The 22,521-nt window shown below is 48.0% G+C and overlaps 1 protein-coding gene across 2 annotated transcripts in view; it reads right to left on the bottom strand.

Annotated features, from left to right (window-relative positions):
• Window positions 1–22,521, bottom strand: part of tshz3b (teashirt zinc finger homeobox 3b) — a 35,568-nt gene that overhangs the window by 5,727 nt on the left and 7,320 nt on the right. The window lies entirely within an intron of this gene.

The following is a 22,521-nucleotide window of genomic DNA, read 5'->3' as shown; positions in this document are numbered from 1 at the left end:
TTGGGCTTAGAGACCAGGATGCAATGCAGACGGGACACTGGGGTCATTCTTTGCATTCCCTGGCTGCACCTGATTCCTAACTTCCCATCACTCAAGGTCCAGGTATGTAAACGAAGGGTAGGAATGACACTGAACACGGTGTGTCAGTGCAAACATTCTATCATCTGTCAACGGTTTAAAGGTCACTTGAATGGGAATGATCTCAATGCTCATAACATTAACTAGAAGATATCTATGTATCGCCTTTCACACAGGACACTGGAATCAATCTAACAGCACACTGTTTTTTCAAATGGCTATCCAACTTTACTATTACAGCCAATGCTGTTGCTTTTTTCACTTCTCCGACTCATTATAATACAGGGTAATAGTAAGAAAGTTTAACGGACAGAACGTGTAGTGACTGTAACGTATTAGCATTTTCTGCCACTTGGAATGGTGCAGTTCTATCTTTTAACATTGGAAATGGGTATCTAGCTCCAGAACCTGCCAGCCATGTCACACAGCCGACAGTGCTACTGCAGACTTCTGTCTCTGTGAGGTAGCGAAGGTGTGAGCACTGCATCAGCCCAGACACAGGGAAAACCTCTGTCATTGTCAGCAGCGTTCATTTTGTTGCCTTTGGCAGTGTGACGCCGTGGGATAAACAGATGCACAGGAACACGCAGCAGCTCCCGTCACCGTGCCGCAGTGAAAACCCTCTTCCTCCCGGCAGTCTCTGCGGCCTTTCGGCTGAGCAAGCAGGCTGCTTAGTGCTCAATATCACACATTAACACGCAGCCAGTCGGAATGGGTAACGTGGAGTGTGCTAATACATGTGAATTCATAGAACATATAGTACACTGACAGGCCTGTACGACACCTGGAAAACAAAGAAAGGTAATCTCGCGTCAATTATTTTGGGAACATTGCGACTGAAATGGTTGAAAGATGTCTTGAGAGTATAGTTGAGATTCATCCTTGTCACAAGGGTCCTGACGATGATTGTTGTATCCATTGAACAACACAGACGGATTACCTATAAGGGACACCTGACATTTTGTGAACAGATGCGACGACAATCTTGTTTGGAAAAAGCACAATTGAAACACTGAGTAGCTAAAAGGGTGGATATCTTATAATGTAATCCAATTCCACACAGCGTAACAGGCGACCCTGATCGTGCAGTATAAACACACACAGAGACACACACACACACAGATTCAAGAACACACGCCTGCATGCCCAGGCTCAAGCACACACATGTACATGCAGAGTGCCATCTGTTCTGAATCAACCAAAACGACAGCTGTTTAAGAGAACAATGCCTGTGCTCGGGAAGCAGTCAGAACAGCACTCACATCAAGGCCAAACACCCATGTGAAATCTCTCTCCTCAAAATACAAGCTGGACTTAAAGCTGTTAAATGTAATTAAAACACGCAGAGAGGAGGGGGGCATACGGTACAGACATTTTTACACCTAAGCCCATAAATCTTCAGTGAAACCTCTGTCGCTGTACTAAATATAAATGCCTAGTTCACCTTAAACATCATTACAACACTGATTTAAATGTAATAAAAACGTTCAACTGAAAGCAGAGCAAGAGGCTGAAATAATACACGGATATCTGTGCCGGTGCCAAGACATTGTTCCACCAAACCTGGCTTTGCCCTCTCTAACGAACAAACGAGCCGAAACAGAAACCTTCGCTAACCTTGAACCTGACAGAACTGACTCCAGCCTGGCAGAAACGAGTGAGCGCGCGCGCGCCTCAGACGGACAGGGACACCGAAAGAGAAAGGGGTTGCGACCACGCAAATGGCATTCGGTGAGGTTCGCGTGGGCGTGTGGCACGTGACTGACACGGAACCCAACACATACGGTACACGGAGACTACCTTCACCTCAGCTCTTAGCCCCAGGCCCGACGCATAGCGGTAGCTGGAGAGTAAAAGACAGAAATAGATGGTGGAGGTGGGGCAGGGGGGGAGGGGGGGGGGGTGGCGCCAGGCAGGGAGGAAGGTCTTGGAAAGACCTCAAAACTGAGGCCACACAGGGAGCATCTCGCCTCTGGATGGGCGCCAGGCCACAGGGCCCCTAAAGTGGCCGTGGATATCTGTTCCAATATTGAGTTTTCAGCCCTGGGCACTCTCAGGCTGCTGGGTGCAGCCAGGGCCGAGCGCTTCGCCACGCAGGTGCTCTTTTAATTAGAAAAAGGGATGGGTGGCGAGGAACAGAGAGAGAGAGGGAAAATAACCTGAATTAATTGGCAGCAGAGAGGAAGAGAGGAGTTTGATCTCATTTTCAGAGGGATATCAAGAGAGGAGACCCGGTGAGAAAGGCCCTTTGAAATGGGGGAGAGATGTGTGCTTTTGGGATTGGAACCTCAGATCGTAGAGAGATTGGTGTACTTATCAACATAACTAATTCATCTGTATCAAAAGGATTCCATATTCAAACAATCCAGGACTGAACCCACAATGTATTCCACTTCTGTGTCTTGTCCATGGGATATCAAGTTAGTTACAAACGTAAATTAGTGTAGATTGTATTAGACTGTAAATCTTAACCCGAAGTATCATCGATTCATTTAAAATTCCAATGATTTGTTCCTCACAATTGTTGCAGATCCTTTCACAAATTTCATCCATTTCTGTTATATATTAGGAGTAAATTATTCAGAAAACATTATTTCCATACATGGTCAATTCTGGTTAACTATACTGTATACAAGTCAATACAAACATTGAGGGGTCATTGTGGCCAATAAAAAAGGCAGCAGGGAAACAGTTTATCATCCCTACCAACAACTTCACAGACACATGATCTTCCCTGGTTTTCTACTACAGTATGTTTACACAAATGTTTATGAGTGGAAGTGTGGAATGTATGACACTCTCTCTGCGTGTGTATGCATGTGATCCGGGTTTACAGTAAAACTTGACCATTCAGCCCCCACCAGGACCTTTCAGCCGGTGCCCATAAGGATAAAGTCATTTTCTGGTTTAGGGTATAATTAGGGTCACAGTTAGAATAATGGTTAGTATTAGGGTTAGGCAATAGGGATAGTGCTAAGGATCGGTGACTTCGATTAAGTGTAGGCATGAAAGCTAGATTATTATTGTTACGGTTAAAGTTAGGGTACAGAGAAAGTACATATTCATACTCCTGGTCGCCACAAGGACATTAAAACATGTGTGTGTGTGTGATGAAAGTTGATTAGAGATGGGGAACGGCTAGTAGCTTCAAGCATACACTGCCAGTGCGATAGGGGAGTGCAGGAGGTGGAGCTGGACCTTGTCATGGTCCCTCCCCTCTCCTCCACACAGATCCTCCGCTGATTAGATCCAACCATGACCCACGTTAATGAACTTAATTGAATCTGGGATCAATAATGCTTAATTATTGCAATTTGACATGCACTGACAAATAGTTGTGGATGCCTTATTTTATTGTTGGTTCTTCCGTGTGTGTGTGTGTGTGTGTGTGTGTGGCCGTGAGATGCTAAGGGGGCATTGCTGGCCGGAGCCGGAGCAAGCGATCGGAGTTCAGGGAGGGGTGGAGGCGAGGGATCGCCGAGGCGTGCCATCGATTCGTAGAGAGACGCCCCATCGACCCAGACGCCTGACGAATGGAGGCCGATTCTCCAAGGCTACAAGCAAATGCTCCCTCTGAAAGGAAAGGCTACTCTAACCACCCACCTGGCTATCTCCGCACAGCCCAAGACCACCGGGGCCCTATCGGGATGGATTAAAACAGCAACGCAGCAGAGGAAGACACAGAGACAATGAGTGAGAACCAAACAGATGGGAGAGAGAAACAGGGAGGCGAGAGACTGAGCGAGAGAGAATGCAGAAGAATCTGAGGTGGGTCCCTTATCGAACATACCCCGAAAAGGACCCGGGGTCCTGACCCGTTCATTTGCATACACATTGTCCTGGCGTGCTGGCCGATGCCTGGCTGTGGGACGGCAGGGCGGGGGCTGTGTATATTTGCAGTATGTCTGACTGAGGGTGGATTAGGGAGATAGAAGAGGTTAGGTAACGGGGAAGGGGGGGGCCCGGTGGAACTGCCAGATTATGCATGAACACGGGTGCGAGCACGGCTAATCGGCTGCTCATGCCACTCAGCTGGAGAGTCTGACAGCGTATCCGCCTGTGTGCCTGCTTGCCTGCCTGGGACGCCATCCCCGCGCCTTGACACCCCACAGCCCCACCAACGCCTCCTCCACCGCACAAATACGCCGCACCCAACCAGACTTTCAGACACGTTAACGGTTGACAAAAAGAGACGTGTTTACTGATAGTTACACACGGGCCTTTAATGACCCCTCTCCCAGAAAGGTCGGCCGTCGATGCGCCGCTCCGCCGCTCCGGACCGACCACACCGGCTCACCGTGAAGCGCCGTCATGTCCGCCGGCAAACCCGAGAGGAGCACGCCAGACGTTTGAAGTTCAAGTCAGACGCGCAAGCGCATGCACTGACACTCACACTGCCGCCATGACAGGCACCGGTGCATTTTCTGAATGCTGAGCCAACATCAATGACAGCCTGTATCTGGAGCTCCCAATGCACAAACTACTGGTTCACAGGGAACGTGATCATATATTAAACATTCCCGCTGAAAGGGGGCCCATTCATATCCATACAGTCTGCCAGTGGACTGTACTACGCCCCGGGGGGGTATGATAATTGACTTCCTAAACATCTATTGCCGCCGTCTGATGCTCCCTCCATGGGACGGCGGCCGGTGGAATCACCCCCTGACATTTAGATGTGGGCTTTGTGTGTGTGTCTGTGTGTGTGTGTCTGTGTGTGGGGGTGGGGAGTGGGGGGCTTATGAGCTGCGCGTCAGCGTGTCTTTCAGCGCGGCTGGAAACGGCCCGCTAACAGACAGCGCGCTCGCTATTATCAAGCCGGGACGATGATCTCGAGCAAATTATCCGCCAGCCTGGCCTTTCTCATTCAGATGGGCACCACTCGGAGCAGTCACATTCCTGAAGCGCGGGGCAACCAGAGGTCACGGCCGGCGTTCCCAAGGGGAGTGGGGGGTTTTGGGGGGGCTGGGAGTGGGGTGGGGGGGGGGTGTGGGTTAGCTGAGTTGGATACATCGTTTCTGCTCTTGCCCCCCCCAACCCCCGTTTCTCGTTCGGGCCTCTGTCGGCGTTCTGCGTGGGCCCCCCTCCCCCCCCGCTCCACTCAGAAGAGAATCACAGGACTGTGTCGCTCGCCCATTAGAGAGAGTGCTGGGTAATGGGAGAGAACAGATCTGGCTTGCTGCGGTCCCTGGGGCATGGCTGTTCTCTCTCTGCAGACATGGAGTGTCTATCCACACACACACACACACTTACTAACGATACACCCATATGAATACACACACACTAATGACTCAAACACTGGATATGAATACACACATACAGAGAACTGCAAACTCAAAGGATGACATAGGTTAGACAAAAGGAAAATACACAACATCGAGCGGAATGTTGTATACAAGCCTCTGTCTTACACACACACACACACACACACACACACACAAAGGGACGTGCACAGGGACACACACAGACCCTAACAAAAATGTTAGAGGGGAAATAATAGCTATTTCCAACCCATAATACCCAGTGTTAAGACTGCCCGGCACTGTGATTTAGGTGGTCTGTGGAGATGTCAGTCTGTCGTCCCTGTGAGTGGGGTGGGGGGGGGCGCCCTAATGGGGAAGTGGCAGCCGGCTCGGCGCTAGTTCCCTGCTCCCAGCTCCGCTCTAGATTTGGTTTGTCACCGGGTATCCATTACCTGCCAATCTCCTCTGATCTCTTTAGACAGCCCTGATCAAAAGATGTCATTTGACCTACTCGGATGGGCTCGCCCGGGAACTTAGCGTCGGGGGCCACGGGGGAGGCGCGGGACGACCCGCCCGTAAATAAAACGACAGCATCGCTTTAACGTCCCGTCATCTACGGGAGACGATTATGATAATGCCGGCTCTGTCAGAACGGAAAAGGACGGAGGGGCAAATAGAGGGTCGGTTCTGCCGCTAATGTGGACGATGTAGCCTTCGCTCTCCACCTCCCTCTCTTTCTTTACACTCTAGCTTTCACACACACACAAATGCGCGCTCTTGTCTCTTTCGCTTTTTGGGTGGGCGCTTCCTCTATTTGCGCGAAGGTGGAGAGGGAGCGATAGATAGAGAGAGAGGTGCAACACCTGAGAGGTGGGTCTGGGATGCTGTGCTTGTTTGAGGCGGTGTCAGGTCTAATCTGCCGGGGCGCTCCTCGGCCCCACCGCAGCCTAATGCAGACATGTTTGTTTATTCCCATTCAGTCGCTGGACGGCGCTCCAGATAGGGTTGCGTGCGTCTGATTGCTTTGGATATTGCCTGGGCTAAATTTAAAAAGCCGGGCGGCATTCAGGGGGGTGGGGGGGTCGACCTGTGGGCTGGACGAGAGGCGTGACCGACAAAACACTCATGTCAACATGACTGTACACACACACACACACACCACACAGAAAAAAACCAAAAAACAGCCATACCCAACCAACCGCAGTGGTAAACTTCAGCTGGGCCATTGAACGATAAAAGGTCTGGTATGGGTAGGGTTTTGGAGGAAAGAAAAACTGCAAGCAATAAAGCTGGAAAACAGCACTGCTCCGAGGCAATTTAGACTGCAAAACACAAACCATTAAGTTTGTGCATTATCTTTTAATTTAATCTTGAATGATTTATAATCCATCACGCAAGGCTTCAACCATATCCAATTATTCTCTGCGGCTTGATTGACAACAAAGGTGATTTATTAAGCTAATAAAAAGTGATGGGCTCTCAGCTGCTTCTGAAAATAACCAGCCGGACTGAGACTTTAAAGAGACACTGACCCCGCCCCCCCAGTTTTTGTCAGAGCCTGCTCACTTCCTGAGTGCGGGCGACTGTTAACGTCGACTGGGGCGGTGGGATACCCCCGACAATCACTTAACAATCTCGCCACTTAAAAGACGAATTGCTCGCCACGTCCAACCCGGCCCCTGAGCCGAAGACGTCGGAAATCAAAATGTCACCCTTTCTGACGGCAAGGCCTCTGTAGGCGAGGCCGAGTGATTGCATTATGCTTTAATTCCGCCATCCGTGGTATATACTGTATGTCATCTTATTCTGCGCTTTATCTGCTAATGTTCCGCTCAATCACTTGATATTAATGAAAAGCAGAGTGCCGAGGCTTGGGGGTCCAGAGTTCACATGCATATCAATGCCATTCCCCTGGATGTCATTAAGAAATATTTGACTATTTACAGTGGAAAGCCATGTAGGCCAACTTAATGAGCCTTTAACCCAGACGTTCACATTATGCCCTCCTCTATTTCCCCACAAATGCCTATATTCCAGATCGCTCACCATGCATCCAATCCACATGCATGTTATTAACAGAACCCCCTGAGCTTGAATTACATGCAATAAACATGCTGCTGATTTCAAGACAATTGTTTGCGAAACCAAAATCCATAAACGGTGGTTCGAATGAGTGTTGTGCATATGTGTACGTTTGTACGTAATCCCATAACCCCTCTTACAGACTTACTCCAGGATGACATGAACCCTGGGTAAAAACCCTTGGAATAAACGCGAAGAAACATTTCTTCCATGCCATTTCAGCAAACAATAATAATGATTTGAATGATTGTGGAAAACGGACAGCCTTTCGCCAAAAACTCACTGACGTAAAGGAATTCCGTGTTGTTTTCTTTTACCCACCCAACTTTAAAACAAATTCCAGTGACACAGTGACATTTATTCGGTTGCATGTGGAAATGACGTTAAAACGAATCGACGTCCTGTAAGTAAACGACAGAATGACGTCCACACGGGGAGGCCAGGCTACGTCGAGCTAGCCTACGCTACGCTAGCCAGAGAGAAGGATGGCTTTGGCCCAGAGAGGTGGCTGAGGGGCTAGCATGAACAGCAGAGCAGCATTCACACGCGGCCAGGGAAGAGAGGCAGAGAGGAGGGGAGGGCTGGAAGAGAGACGGGGGAGGGCCGGGGGGAGAGAGGGGGGAGGGGTTGCTACGTGCTGAAATGAAACACAATAGGTTGTAAACAGGATGCGTAATTAAGACACCGCTGATCGAGACATCACGGCTGTTGGGTGCCACATAACGTAGAACATACATGCACACACACACACAGACACACACACAGAACAACCTACCAGCAAACACACCCACACACAAACACACACACACACAGAATAACCTACCAGGAAACACACACACACACACACACACACACACACACACACAGAACAACCTACCAGCAAACACACCCACACAGAATAACCTACCAGGAAACACACCCACACACACACACACACACACACACAGAACAACCTACCAGCAAACACACCCACACAAACACACAGAACAACCTACCAGCAAACACACCCACACACAAACACACACACCAAGAATAACCTACCAGCAAACACCCACCCACACACACACACACACACACATAATAACCTACCAGCAAACACCCACCCACACACACACACACACACACACATAATAACCTACCAGCAAACACACCCACACACAAACACACACACACACATAATAACCTACCAGCAAACACACCCACACACAAACACACACACACATAATAACCTACCAGCAAACACACCCACACACAAACACACACACACAGAACAACCTACCAGCAAACACACCCACACACAAACACACACACACACACACACACACACACACACATAATAACCTACCAGCAAACACACCCACACACAAACACACACACACACACAGAATAACCTACCAGCAAACACACCCACCCACACACACACACACACACACACACACGCTCTCACATCCTCAGCACAGCATGATAGGTGGATACCGAACAAAGGGATAGAGAGGTTAAAGCCAGGTCCACCGCAGTGCCCCGACCTCATCCCACAAGCACTCCGACCACTTCCTCATACCACCGCGTATTACATCTCAGTCCGCCTGCCTGTCTTCAACTGTCGCAGGAAAACCAGTGTCATCTTCACTGTACTCCACCAGACGTTCTGCATTACGCTTAACATGCCTTAGCAGCGTAGTCAAAGAGCAAAGCATTCGCTTGTTTCATTTCTTGTTTGTTTACGTTTGACAATCAGACTCTACTCAACTGTAAAAGTGTAATAGTGCGCAATAAAAAGTGCAGGTAACCTAATGAATCGACTTGTTTGATTTAAATGGAATTTATGATTTTTTTCCGTGTGAATTGTTTTGTTTTGGTGTTTTAAAATGCTATACTCAAATAATGCAATTTGTACTTTTCCAAATCTATAATGACTGTTCAAAATCAAACATAGATATTAATAATATGTAGAATTGCAATGCAAGGAATTCAAAGTCATAGTATTGAAACTGAAACTAAATCACATATTCCTGCTACTTTAGCTTCTCTAAATATCCTTTCTCCTGGCTTCTAGAACATGTAATTTCTGTAAAGAATTTAATTATTTCAGTGATTTTAAACAGGAATGGATTTAAAAACATTATAAAACCACAAGAAGATGACAATAACAAGCATTCCTGGACTTGTGGAAATGCGCAGGATGATGGATAGCCAATCATTGAAAGCCTTCAACACTTCTTAACACGAGCAACAAGCCACTCAGACCAGCTCTAGGAGGGGCACTCTCCTTGTAGTTTTTGGGGGCAGTCGGTGACTTGTTTGGGACAGCAAGGGATACGGTATCCATTTCAAAGAGCTGGAACCTGATTTCAAAAGGGGGCACACGGACAAGAATGAAATATGGCAGGAAGAAGGACGTCACTTTTAATTTTCAAATGAGGTCTTCGGAGAGGCGTGAGCCGAGGAGACCTTAAGACCGGCTCTTTCTCTGTCTGCCGCTGAAGGCGTCAAAATGGCTTCTGTGTGTGGGAGAGACAGAGAGAGAGAAACAGAGAGGTGGAGCCGGCATCAAAGGCCACTGGATCCAAAGGACATGTTTAGATGTTTGGATGCCTCTGCTTCCCCTTAAACTCTCAATTTACAAACAGACCCCCCAGAGGGCCTGAGGCCAGAACCCCCCCCCCCACACCCCCAATTAATGTGTGCGCTGCTTGCGTGTCAGCGTCTTTATTTGTGCCGTTTCTTTTTTCTTTTTTTTCGGGACCCTAAGGGATTCGCACGAGCACGAGAGTGCAGGGCACAAACCAACACGTGTGCACGCCTGTGCAAACTGCGCGAGAGCCATGGAATAAACAAACGAGCAGCAGTGGCTGGCCCGTAGCCACGAGGGGCTGTGCGGTGTCAAGGAAGAGCTACCACCTTGCATTGTGTGCGAGCAGGATGAAGCTCCACAGGGGACCGGGCTCAGCCCAGCGCAGACCCGGCCCGGCTCAGCCACCAAAATAACCACACAAACAAGGCGGCGGTGCGGTGAAAAACAAGCCCCCGGCTGGCTGTTATGGTGACTTGCACCCGGGTGAATAGGGAGCAGACAGCAGGTTCTCATCTGGGGACCGAGGTGGGGACAAGGCGATAGAAACCTCACCGTCGGTTTGTGCGGTAGCCGGCTGCTTGCCCTCCGAGACACAGGAGGGCACGTCCCGTGCTAATTGTCCTGGGGAATGGGATTAACCCCCGAAGCAACCGGAGTGTTCTTGTTAGATTCCACAGCTACAGACTACATTACAGTAACTGTTTTTTGGTCTAACTTCAAAATGTGTAGCTAAGGCTTTCAAGGCCCTCCAACCCAGCTCCTCAAGACCAGCCTGGCCCACTAACCCGGACCAAGTACTCCAACCCAACCCCATGCCCTCAAACATAGCCCCTCCTACTTAGCCCCTCCAACCTATCCCCTCCAACTTAGCCCCTCCAACCTATTCCCTCCTACTTAACCCCTCCAACCGATCCCCTCCTACTTAACCCCTCCAACCGATCCCCTCCTACTTAGCCCCTCCAACCTATACACTCCAACCTATCCCCTCCAACTTAGCCCCTCCAACCAGCCCTTCCTAGGCCCTCCGACCCAGCTCATTCCATCTGAACCCTCCCCTTGCCATTTCTCTGAGCATGCTAAGCTAAATCTCTCCTCCCTCTTTAACCCGCCTGTCTCACTCTACAACCTCTTACCTATTTTCTTCCTTTCTTCTCCCATTCTGCTTCTCCCTGCTCTTCCACTAAATAAGGGGCGTGCGTGGCTGGCGTGCATGGCTGGCGTGCGTGGCTGGCGTCTCTGCCAGCGAGACGCGTGTGACATTCGACTAGTGCTATTGCTGCCTCGGCAGGGGCTTATCTGCATTGTGGAGGAGCGCGAGGCAGACACTTACTATCTCAGCCAGGCGTTAATGTACTGCAGCTCCCCTGGCCGTGTCACGATGGACCGATAAGGCCCTCGATGGCGTCCCGATCCGCACTGCGCCTTTAAGAGCCCCGCGCCGCAGCCTCGCAACTGCATGTTGTTCTCCTTCACGCTTTCAAACCCTGAACCCCCCCCACCCCACACCCCCTATCTCTTTCCACGTTAGTTTTCTCTCTTGTCCTCATTTATTCCAGCGCTTAAGTGTGCCGTGCGGAGAGACTCGCCTCCGGCGACCGCGGAAAGGTAATTGACAGCTGCCGACAAAGAAGCTGTGAAACTGACAACACCAAATCAGGGCTCGCGCACAAACAGAGAGAGACAGCGATTCCCTCCATTGGTAGAAAGCCAGATATTCATAGCTGTGGTGAGACATCAGTGTTCAATGTGCTCCCTCTCTTTGGGAACCCTGTGACTTGTAATGGCCGTGTCCGAGACACCATGGGACAGCTGTTCGACCACACCGCCGCCACCCCCCCCCCTGCAGCCGCCCCCACCACCAGAAGAGCTGTGTCCACACCGTGTCCTAAATGACATGGCGTGTCCCGTAATTGATTAGGGTGATTTACAGCCTCCACCACACACACACACATACACACCCTTTCTATTCACATGTACATGCAATGTCACTTATAAAATGCACATTTAACACACTACAACATTCATATAACCCCACCCACACACGCGTGCACACACACACAAACACACACTTGTCTTGCTTCCAGAGAACTCCATGACTCTCCGGCTGTATCAGGCCTCAGGAATTCATAAACAGAGTGGGCCTTGTCAGGCCTGAGCAACATCCTCTCTTCAGAAATGGGAAGTGTTGATGGCTGGCCGTGTCATCGAGCTAGGCTACACGCCGATCGCTTACGTCGCTGTCCTGACCTTTACACACAACGTACACCAAAGTAAGAATGGACACATCTATCTCAGAGCCGGACATCAAGGAATACACAAACTAATAAAGAACTCTTGAAGCCGGAAAGCACATAGATTTGCATGGGATCGGATATGGACATGCCTTGCTCAGAGATCAGAATGATATCAGATGGGGAGATTTCTGTGGAAACAACACTGTACAAACACGAAGAGGGCATTTAAGAAAAGGGTGGCTATGCAACTATGCAGCTAATTAAGACTAAAAATATCAAGGCAGCTCACAGAAGTCTTTTCTTTTTATCACATTAGCCAGCACGTCGTGAACGGGTAACTACATTTATAGCATGGCACCTGAGGCAGTTGGACAAGCTACAATGCTCTTATTGTTTCAAATCTTCTTTTTATGTTACACGCTTATTTTGGTGGGTGCATTTGACTGGTGGCTGTAGTTGTGATGGCTATAGATGTGATAGCTATACTCTAGTGGCTATAACTGGTGGCTATAAGTCTGGTTGCTTTAGGTCTGGTGGATATAAATCTGGTGGATATAGGTCTGGTGGATATAGGTCTGGTGGCTATAAGTCTGGTGGCTATAAGTCTGGTGGCTATAAGTCTGGTGGATATAGGTCTGGTGGATATAGGTCTGGTGGATATAGGTCTGGTGGATATAAGTCTGGTGGATATAGGTCTGGTGGATATAAGTCTGGTGGATATAGGTCTGGTGGATATAGGTCCGGTGGCTATAGGTCAGGTGGATATAAATCTGTAGGTGGCTGTAGGTCTGATGGATATAGGTCTGATAGATATAAGTCTGGTGGATATAAATCTGTAGGTGGATATAGCTCTGGTGGATATACACTCCCCTAAAGGATTATTAGGAACACCATACTAATACTGTGTTTGACCCCCTTTTGCCTTCAGAACTGCCTTAATTCTACGTGGCATTGATTCAACAAGGTGCTGAAAGCATTCTTTAGAAATGTTGGCCCATATTGATAGGATAGCATCTTGCAGTTGATGGAGATTTGTGGGATGCACATCCAGGGAACGAAGCTCCCGTTCCACCACATCCCAAAGATGCTCTATTGGGTTGAGATCTGGTGACTGTGGGGCCCATTTCAGTACAGTGAACTCATTGTCATGTTCAAGAAACCAATTTGAAATGATTTGAGCTTTGTGACATGGTGCATTATCCTGCTGGAAGTAGCCATCAGAGGATGGTAACATGGTGGTCATAAAGGGATGGACATGGTCAGAAACAATGCTCAGGTAGGCCGTGGCATTTAAACGATGCCCAATTGGCACTAAGGGGCCTAAAGTGTGCCAAGAAAACATCCCCCACCCCATTACACCACCACCACCAGCCTGCACAGTGGTAACAAGGCATGATGGATCCATGTTCTCATTCTGTTTACGCCAAATTCTGACCATCTGAATGTCTCAACAGAAATCGAGACTCATCAGACCAGGCAACATTCTTCCATTCTTCAACTGTCCAATTTTGGTGAGCTCATGCAAATTGTAGCCTCTTTTTCCTATTTGTAGTGGAGATGAATGGTACCCGGTGGGGTCTTCTGCTGTTGTAGCCCATCCGCCTCAAGGTTGTGCGTGTTGTGGCTTCACAAATGCTTTGCTGCATACCTCGGTTGTAACGAGTGGTTAATTCAGTCAAAGTTGCTCTTCTATCAGCTTGAATCAGTCAGCCCATTCTCCTCTGACCTCTAACATCAACAAGGCATTTTCGCCCACAGGACTGCCGCATACTGGATGTTTTTCCCTTTTCACACCATTCTTTGTAAACCCTAGAAATGGTTGTGCGTGAAAATCCCAGTAACTGAGCAGATTGTGAAATACTCAGACCGGCCTGTCTGGCACCAACAACTATGCCACGCTCAAAATTGCTTAAATCACCTTTCTTTCCCATTCTGACATTCAGTTTGGAGTTCAGGAGATTGTCTTGACCAGGACCCCACCCCTAAATGCATTGAAGCAACTGCCATGTGATTGGTTGATTAGATAATTGCATTAATGAGAAATTGAACAGGTGTTCCTAATAATCCTTTAGGTGAGTGTACAGTATCTCGCAAAAATGAGTACACCCCTCACATTTTTGTAAATATTTGATTATATCTTTTCACATGACAACACTGAAGAAATGACACTTTTCTACAATGTAAAGTAGTGAGTGTACAGCCCAATTGGGCTCAATTTGGACATTTTCACTTAGGGGTGTACTCACTTTTGTTGCCAGCGGTTTAGACATTAATGGCTGTGTGTTGTGTTATTTTGAAGGGACATCAAATTTACACTGTTATACAAGCTGTACACTCATTACTTTACATTGTAGCGAAGTGTCATTTCTTCAGTGTTGTCACATGAAAACATATAATCAAATATTTACAAAAACGTGATGGGTGTACTCACTTTTGTGAGATAATGTAGGTCTGGTGGATATAGGTCTCATGGCTATAAGTCTGATGGATATATGTCTGGTGGCTAAAAGTCAGGTGGATATAGGTCTGGTGGATATAGTGCATTTTGGCATGCTGGCTAACCAACATCACCCACCCTCTTTCCATCCACACTCTCATCTAGGGGGTAGATCAAGGGCTGCTTCCAGACCTTTCACCAACATCACTGTGTTCATTGGGAAGGAGTAGATACAATTATATTGGACTCATTTGGCACACCTAAGCAGGTCATGGTCCCTGACGAGAAAAATACATGATTTACTCTGATAGGTAAAATAAAATGTAAAAAGTGAATCAGAGTAAACCAGAGTTATTCAGAGTGAATCTAGTAACTAGATCAACACCCTACTTAGTTCAAAAGATATTTTCAATATTCCAGCTCATTGTTGTCAATTAATTAATGACATTTATGTTAACCAATACTGTGTTTATAAACTCTATTGCCAAGAGAGATAATGAAACAGATCTGCTGCTTGGCAAGAGAGAGATGGCTGTTTTTGCATGTGGCTATGCTGGTGTCTTTAAATAGACAGGTCTTATGTGCGATCTTTGATTGGACAAATCAAAACGGGGAATATTTTTCAGGGTTTGGTGACAGTGTTGAATAGGGTCAGAAGGACAGACAGATGGACGGAGAGAGGGTGAGAGATTAATAGGAGAGAAATGGTGTGAGAGAGAAAGAGAGAGAGAGAGAGAAGAAATGGAGAGAGACAGACAGACCGGTGGAGACAGTCTGAGAGTTTTGCTGGTTGCCCGGGGTGATGCTTTAGGCTAAAGCAGTTTGGAGACAAGGTTTAGCACTTGTGGCTACGGGGACATTGTCATTCCCTCAGACTGTTATGACTGGTTGCTGTCTCCAGCTGTGTGATGAGTGCACACCGTTCCACAAAGATACGCCTTGGTAATCAGAACTAAAAAACAGAACTAGGGTTACAAGAACCTGCAGGACGTCAAAACATAAAAACATATAGATCAAAGAAGGGTTGTGTGTGTGTGTCGGGGGGGGGGGGGGGGGGGGGGTGTGTGGGGGTGTAGGGCATGCTAAGCCCCTCTCCTTAGTCACAACATGAAGCCCCAGAGGATTACCACAACCATCCGAGTTTACGTGTGGTAGAAATCTAACATTAGGGAACACAGCGGTTTAGCAATCTGACCACTGTGTTCTCTGTCTTATCTGACAGAACCCAGCAGACTCTGTGACACTGGCAGTAAGACAGGGGAACGGACAGAGAACCCAAGAGAGGAAGACCTGTTGTTGAGAGCAACCTGACCCCAGAGCACCTGCAGAATGGGTCCCTGGGTCCCTGAGCTAAAATGTCTGAAACGCTGGCGACACGATATACGAGTAAGTACACAAATGTCAGGGCAGGAAACACACAATTACTACAGCGCCGTTTTGTTTTCCCAACACCTGTCTACACACTCGTGAGCCTGTACATCCACCCCCCCCCCACCCCCCCCCCCCCCCCCCCCCCCCAGAGCCGGTCCTGTCGAGGCAGAGGCGAGGGGCAGCCCACCACCGGTCCTCACCGCTGGGCCCCGGCGGCCTCTGCGTGGCCCTCGTCTACTCCTCTGTCTCAGATGCAGCCGTTCTTTCACGGGGCGAAACAGAGGGAGGCAGTGACGTCGTCGGCTTGAGAAGCCCCGCTTTAAACGGCACATTTGAAGCGTTTACTGGTATCAGACACTTGGTGTGCTTTAGCGAGCTTCCCCCACCTCCAACCCAACCCCCTCACCCGTACGCACCCACCTCTCTTTTTCTTCCTCTTGTGGCCTTTTTTTATTATTTCTCTACGCTTTCTAAACGATTTCTTTTTAATTAATTAGGACCTGTGCCACAGGCTGCCAGAGCAGGGTTTTATCAGCACTTCCTCACCTTTCCTCTTTACCGTGTTGAGAGAGAAAGAGAGGGAGAGAAAAATGAAGGGAGAGAGGAAAAGGAAGGACGGAAGACTACGGGCCTGTCTCTTCCTCTTCTTAGACTCCTTTCCTCCTGGCTTTCCCCTTTCCCAGGCAATCCAGACCAAGTGCTAGCAAGGGTCATATCTTTTTAATTATCTTTCCTGCCTTTGATTAATTATTCCGTCTGACAATGGCGTGTTTCTAATGCTTTTCACCTGCCGGCGCTGATTGACAGCGCCTCTGTCTGATTCAAAGCAAACAGCTGCTGCCATGATTGCCTAGCAACCAGGAGGTGATGGATGAGTCCCAAAGATGGATGGCCACAATAAATCATGTCTCCTGCTATAAAACTGGAAAAAGAGAGAGGGGGGGGGCTGGAAGAAAAAGAGCACAAAAACAAAACAACCTTTCTCTCTTTCGCTCTCTATCTCTGTCTTTCGCTCTCTCTCCAAGTGTGGAGGGCAGGGTTGAAACCCTCTGTGTCTGACCCTGTTTTGTCTCCTCCCATACAGGAGTCTAGTTTTTCAAAGCAGGAAAAAAGACCAGAGAAATAAACTGGAGAGAGCGTGAGAGTGGTGTGGCCTGTGAAAATGTTGTGTGATGAGCAAACCTCTCAGAGACCTCTCTAGCTTCCTCTTCTGTGCTCCAACAGTGGTAAGGGGTGGGGCATGTTTGGCATGGGGTGGAGCTTGTTGGGATGGGGTGTGGCTTGTTGATATGCTGGCTGGCAGTAATATAACCAAGCTTAAAAGAGATTTTCACCTATTGGCTTTGACAAAGGTAAGCAGTAATCCATGATTCAGTTCACTGTAAACAGCCAAAAAGCAAAAGAAGGAATTATTAAAATGAAATGAATCACATGAATTCAACTTCATATTGGGTTTGATGCTGTTTAATAAACACGTTTAGACGCCCTGATTACATCCAAAGATTTTTCGCTAGTCCTGGCTAAAGTCAGCTAGTTTCTAATGGCTGTTTAAAGAAAACTTAACCATGGATTATAGTTTATCTTGCCCAAAAACTGTCATGGTGAAGAGACACTTAATAATAAGTAGAAAAAACTGGGACATTCTCCTAAAGCGGTTTTACAGGACATCAAGTTATATAGAGAGAACATCTAGCTTGGTAAACACATGAGAAGAAACACAGACAGAATGTAACCCTCAAACTACAAACTGGTCATTATAAACCCAGCAGTATATTTTTTGTATCATCTCAAGGGCAGTTTATTCAATTACTCCAATGTTTAATTACTGTATCAGTCAACATGATTTGAATACATCTAAATCACTTCCCAATCGTTTTTCTGTATCAGTACAGACTTTAAACGTCAGACTTTAAATGTGTGGCATATAAGGGCCATTTTGACTCCAGCCTAAAACTCCTAATTCTGTGCAAAGCAATTTGATAGATCAAACAAACAAAACAAATGAAATACCACCAATGATTTTAACCAAAAAGATAGATCACTATCTACTCATGTACTTTCATAGGATCATATTTTTCAAAAACACATTATATGACTACAGAATCAAAACAATGGTATAAAAAGTCTGTAATTGGTATAAAAACGTAATGGAACTGCAAAACAGAACTCAAATGCGCTCTGAATCTGTCTCAGAAAAGTAGAGACAAGGTAATTCTAAGGAAAATAAAAAATATATACTGTAAATTTATCAGTGTTTCTCTAAAGACAAAATACAAAGTTATACCTCCTCAGAGGGTGCATGAGACCTGCACAGACAACCTTAGGTATTTGACTATGGTTTTATCTGGTTAAAACTATGTACAGTATCCAAAATCGAATGTCGTACAAAAAAAAACTGTAATACAGAAAATAGTGAACTTCTGAATGTGCACATAGTAATATATCTGTGGGGATCGCAGAAACAAAATTGTATGGAAAATGTTAAATAAACACTGGGATTTGTATAATAGCCTTCGATATTATATTTGTGAATCCATAGTAAATTGTTTGAAGGACACTTTAGGATTTTAGCATATCACCATAGACCCTACAGCACCTATTGTTTCCCTAGCATCAACGCTAATTCTCGCAGTGGGGTAGGTAAATTAAGAAAACCAAGTCATCAATTTGATTATTTGTCTGTGTCATAGGATCAGGGTTACTTACTTTTTGGCAAAGAAATTTAACATATTTCAAATGCTTGTGTATTGCCCCTTTAAATGTGAATCCTATTTACTACATACATTTATGAAAAACATGTATTTGATTAAGAAGTTTGGAAAACAATAAATTTATGGACTTCTGTATAGTTCAAATGTGGATTGTACTAAAAAGGCAATTTCTGGGTTTACAGGGCACACAAAATAAGCATTACTATCCTCAAATAACCTAAATATAAATAAGCAATACAAATAAACAATAAGAACTAAGCTGATATCTGATATATCATATGATGTCGGTAATCAATGTAAGTAAAATATGTCAGTGGTATTAAACGCTATACTCATAAGAATGTAAAAAAAAATGAAAATATTTTTATTGTCAGAAAAATATGCTTAACAAACCATTTAGAGTGCTCAAACCATAATCTATCCGTGTTTTTGTGAGTCATGGGCCTGACTAACAGAGTCAGCTGTATTTCATTCTAATGACCCACAGCTGTTCAGTCCTCTCTCCTCTCTCACAGCGCCAACAATGGTCACCTCCACTCATCTTGGCAGTGTTGCGAAATAACCCCCCAAAAAACTAAAAAAAAAAACACAAATATACACAGAAGCTGACTGGGTAAAAATCTAAATGACTAAAGTTGCACGAAAAAGGAGCGTAGCTATGTCCGACATAGCTGCCTGTTAGTTTTTTTTGTCTTCCCCTGACCACCATAGGTTTTATTTTTACCCTTTCGGGCAAAAGTAGGCATTGAGGCGCATTAAGAGTGAGCGAGTGCTGCTCCTCTGGTATCTGGTAACAAACAAGGAGCCATCCATCACGGAGCCCACGTCCCAGGCCCGGCACTCAGTCCCCTCTCCTCCAAAGCTCAGGTTACAGCTTTACACGGCCAGTCTAAATAATATTCAAAATGATGAATGACACAGGCAGCCTCATATCCATCATCAATCTCTTTTTTTAAGGAGCATCCATCTTCAGTAATGCTCCTTTGAATCATGGGAAAGCAAGAGAGCTCAGATTCACTGGCGTAACCCCCGAGAGGGAGCGGGAGAGGGCCACGCAGGCCAGGTGAGGAGCGCAGGGGCTCTGAGTGATACCTGTCAGGCGCGGGGGCTAGTGCCCAGGACGGAGACGCGCGGACATGCGTGACCGCAGGGAATGGGAGATGAGCGAAGACACTCGGATGCACACGTGCACACACAGGCGTAAGGTGCACTAAGTTCAGTCTCGTGCCCTCTCACACACCACACGCAAACATCCAGAAATTCACATCTTCCTCCTATAGGAACGAGGCGGTGCCCTGAGGCAGACTGATCTGGGGGTTACAGAATGCGAGAGGCTAGTCGGAGGTTGCTGGGACCAGGGTCCCCTTCGATCTTGACCTCTCACTCCGCCCCCTCCTCCTACACCCCCCCCCATTGGTCCTCGACACCCCCCCCCCCCCACCCCCCCCCCCCCCCACAACGCCTCCCACCTGCCCCCTCGGAGGCGCGGGTGCCCAGGCTCCTCTCTCAGGGAGGAAGACGGCCCGTTCACACTGGGCTCTGGCAGGGCCCCGTTTGATAAATGACACGTGTCATTCTGTCAGGAGAGAAGGGCGGGTCCGTGATGTATGAGAGCGCCGATGAGAGGAGGAAATCGACTGTTTGGCGCGGAGCGGCCACTCTCCCTCCGCAGCAACTCCGCCTCAGGCCTCCTGAAAGACACCCAGCCGGACGGCCCAGTCGCGTTGGTGCGTGTATGTAGGTGGAGTGGGCGCATGCGTACAGATGGAGGGACAGGCAACAGACCGGCCTTTTTTTGCTTAGACTCTTTCCCGGGTTTTTCAGTTTTTCCTTCTCTCTCTCTCTATCTCTCTCTCTCTCTCTCTCCGTCTGTTCTTTTCCTCTTCCTAAGTCCCTCCCATCGGGAGTCACAAAGAGAAGTGTAGGGATGAAATAAAAAAAATAAAAAAAGACCAACAAAGCTAGCTCAGTAGCAGGAGGACAACCGTATCAATCAAAGCCAAATTCGGCAACAACAACACTTCTATTTCAAATAAAATCCCAAAGGCAGAGGAATGGCCGTAACAGGGGGACGGAAACCCGATCGGCTGAACTGTTCTTCTCATAAGAGAGAGGATCGACTCCCTCTTTTTTCGTCTTCTATCTCACGCTTGCCTCTTTCCTCTTTCAACACACAAGCGAGGGCCCTGACATCTGCAGAGTACATTTAAAGAAAAAAATGTGTCAGAAGACCGTGATCCCCCCCCCACCACCAACCCCCCCCCACCCCTCCCTCGCTCGGTTTCATTAGCTCACTGGCGGGGTGGCACTTCTCAAGCTCATTACTGAGGAAGGATTTATGGAGCAGAACCCAATGGCGGAGAAAAGGCATCTGTCAATAATTGCAGGGAGCAGCACTCACATCTCGAGAAGCTTTGAAATCTCATTAAGTATGCAGTTATCAGGCATAAAGATCAAAAACATTACTCAACTCCGACAGAATCCGACCAAGAAACATTAATTAGCAACAGGCCTGCAGTATAAAATAAAACAGACTTCCTCTCTCTCGCACCTGCCTGACTTTGCCATGGATAGAAAAACACGACCCCCTTCCTGCCGCACAAATACACACACGCGCTGACACACACGAGTGCGTATGCCGAAACGCACGCGAACATACGCATGCACAAACACTACATATGTTTAAACACACACATCACCACTCCGATGTATGACCACATCCTTCTTCCTTTCTACCCCCCATTACAAAAAAACACATGGGTGGGGGGGTAGATCCCACCATCTGAGACTGATCAGAACATGAAACGGGGGGAACCGGGGGGGCGGGGGGGGGCGGCGTTTGAGGCCGTCTCCTGGCTTTGGCGAGGAGAGAAGAGGAAGAGGCTGTCAGGCCTGAGAAGGATGTCAGCCCTGGCTGGCCCTGATTACGTGGGCCTCTACAGCTCCCCTGCCTTTCATCACCACGGCCATCCAAAACAGGCTCCGTGACACCCGCGCCCATGACTGATGGCTGCCATTCTGCAGCGCCTGGCCCCCACCAGGGCCCACTCGCCCCCACCCAGCTCCCTAGTCGCCATGGCAGACATGAAGACAACGCTCCCCCACACCACACCGCCTTTCCCCTGCACATGCACGCACACACACAAACACACAGGCAGACACACACAGACAGGCAGACACACACACACAACCCCACACCCTTCGGCTGGCCCACCCCCGCCTAGGACAAGAAGCCCGGACCTGGAGCCTGGCCCAAACGACACTCAGAACCAAACCCCGTCGGCCCCCGTCCCGTCTCGACTTCCTTGCCCACGCCCACCCCCCTGCTTCCAACATGACAACCAAACAGACAGGGACTACTCCGCGGCTGTGTTTCATTGTGCCGACCTGCTGGGAGACTCGATCCCTCGTGTAGCCGCCAGACTGAAAGAACCCGAAGACCGGTCCGACACACATCATACAAAGAGCCACAGTATCGCCGAGAGGGAAAGGTAGGTCGGTCGGGTGGGGGCGGCCTTAATCCGACAGACAGAGAGACTTTCAGCTGGCTAGCACCTCATCCTGCCCTGGGAAAGCGCGGCCAGCCGAAGACAGGGGAAGCATCTCATACCGACCCAAGGAGCAACATCAAACGTATCGGTCTCTCCGCGGAGGAAGCGCAAAGATCCCTCAAACTCCCTCAATTTCCTGTTTCCTCAAAAATGCACCTCGCAGTGGAGCCGTTTTCCCGTGGTGCTCCGGTGCAGGCCCGGCAGCGAATCAGGCTACGCAGCGGGAGATTTTGGGGGAG

This window comes from Esox lucius, chromosome 2 (genome assembly GCF_011004845.1).
Source record: "Esox lucius isolate fEsoLuc1 chromosome 2, fEsoLuc1.pri, whole genome shotgun sequence".
Lineage (NCBI taxonomy): Eukaryota > Metazoa > Chordata > Actinopteri > Esociformes > Esocidae > Esox > Esox lucius.
This window is presented reverse-complemented; position numbering and strand designations above follow the sequence as displayed.